General features: G+C 55.7%; 1 non-coding gene across 1 annotated transcript in view; it reads right to left on the bottom strand.

Annotated features, from left to right (window-relative positions):
• The window catches only part of LOC126431552 (small subunit ribosomal RNA), a 1,909-nt gene extending 430 nt beyond the window's left edge, over window positions 1-1,479 (bottom strand). Inside the window, exon 1 of the ribosomal RNA XR_007577601.1 lies at window positions 1-1,479. This exon is cut by the window's left edge and continues 430 nt beyond it. This is a non-coding gene — a ribosomal RNA (small subunit ribosomal RNA).
• Between the last annotated feature and the right edge of the window lie 602 nt (window positions 1,480-2,081).

The raw sequence follows: 2,081 nt of genomic DNA, 5'->3' as shown, positions 1-2,081 counted from the left end.
TAATCGCTGACAGCACGAAGGATGTCACGCGACTAGTTAGCAGGCTAGAGTCTCGTTCGTTATCGGAATTAACCAGACAAATCGCTCCACCAACTAAGAACGGCCATGCACCACCACCCACCGAATCAAGAAAGAGCTATCAATCTGTCAATCCTTCCGGTGTCCGGGCCTGGTGAGGTTTCCCGTGTTGAGTCAAATTAAGCCGCAGGCTCCACTCCTGGTGGTGCCCTTCCGTCAATTCCTTTAAGTTTCAGCTTTGCAACCATACTTCCCCCGGAACCCAAAAGCTTTGGTTTCCCGGAGGCTGCCCGCCGAGTCATCGGAGGAACTGCGGCGGATCGCTGGCTGGCATCGTTTATGGTTAGAACTAGGGCGGTATCTGATCGCCTTCGAACCTCTAACTTTCGTTCTTGATTAATGAAAACATACTTGGCAAATGCTTTCGCTTCTGTTCGTCTTGCGACGATCCAAGAATTTCACCTCTAACGTCGCAATACGAATGCCCCCGCCTGTCCCTATTAATCATTACCTCGGGTTCCGAAAACCAACAAAATAGAACCGAGGTCCTATTCCATTATTCCATGCACACAGTATTCAGGCGGGCTTGCCTGCTTTAAGCACTCTAATTTGTTCAAAGTAAACGTGCCGGCCCACCGAGACACTCAATAAAGAGCACCCTGGTAGGATTTCAACGGGGTCCGCCTCGGGACGCACGAGCACGCACGAGGCGGTCGCACGCCTTCGGCTCGCCCCACCGGCAGGACGTCCCACGATACATGCCAGTTAAACACCGACGGGCGGTGAACCAACAGCGTGGGACACAAATCCAACTACGAGCTTTTTAACCGCAACAACTTTAATATACGCTATTGGAGCTGGAATTACCGCGGCTGCTGGCACCAGACTTGCCCTCCAATAGATACTCGTTAAAGGATTTAAAGTGTACTCATTCCGATTACGGGGCCTCGGATGAGTCCCGTATCGTTATTTTTCGTCACTACCTCCCCGTGCCGGGAGTGGGTAATTTGCGCGCCTGCTGCCTTCCTTGGATGTGGTAGCCGTTTCTCAGGCTCCCTCTCCGGAATCGAACCCTGATTCCCCGTTACCCGTTACAACCATGGTAGGCGCAGAACCTACCATCGACAGTTGATAAGGCAGACATTTGAAAGATGCGTCGCCGGTACGAGGACCGTGCGATCAGCCCAAAGTTATTCAGAGTCACCAAGGCAAACGGACCGGACGAGCCGACCGATTGGTTTTGATCTAATAAAAGCGTCCCTTCCATCTCTGGTCGGGACTCTGTTTGCATGTATTAGCTCTAGAATTACCACAGTTATCCAAGTAACGTGGGTACGATCTAAGGAACCATAACTGATTTAATGAGCCATTCGCGGTTTCACCTTAATGCGGCTTGTACTGAGACATGCATGGCTTAATCTTTGAGACAAGCATATGACTACTGGCAGGATCAACCAGGGAGCTGCGTCAACTAGAGCTGAGCAGCCGGCCGCCCGGGAGTGTGTCCCGGGGGCCCGCGCGAACACGCAAGCGTCCGCTCAATTATTCTGCAAACAGGAGGAGGCTGAGCTCCCCTGCACAACACACCTCGAAACCCTCTCAGGTCCCGGCGGCGCGCAGCGCCGTCCTAAGTACTTGGTCGGGTTCGAGAGAGGCGCAATCGCCCGGAGTTAGGCGAGTAGACGCTTTAGGTGCGACCACCCGTGCTCCCAACTGAGCTTGCCGCTGCCGACAGAGGCCCGGGAGCGTGCTGTCGTGGCATTGCCGGCGGGAGACAACACGCGCCACCTACGGTGACCGGCAGCTCCAACGCCAGCGCCACAGAAGGACAAAAGCCCCACTTGGGTGCCGAAGCGAACTCTCCCAGCACAGCGCACGCGCCAACACGTCCGCACAGCTGCGATACAAACCACCTGCGAGAACCGCTGGGGCGACCGAGCAGCAGACGGCGTCGCGGCGCCGAGCGCCGGGCGGCGGCGCATCCTCAGCGCACACAGTCCTCAATCGGACCAGCACACTGCAGATGGCCACCGCGCTTCGCACCGGGCCCGCGAGGACCTACT

Source organism: Schistocerca serialis, unplaced genomic scaffold (genome assembly GCF_023864345.2).
Source record: "Schistocerca serialis cubense isolate TAMUIC-IGC-003099 unplaced genomic scaffold, iqSchSeri2.2 HiC_scaffold_1096, whole genome shotgun sequence".
Lineage (NCBI taxonomy): Eukaryota > Metazoa > Arthropoda > Insecta > Orthoptera > Acrididae > Schistocerca > Schistocerca serialis.
The sequence above is the reverse complement of the archived record's forward strand: the minus strand, read 5'-3'. Positions and strand labels throughout refer to the sequence as shown.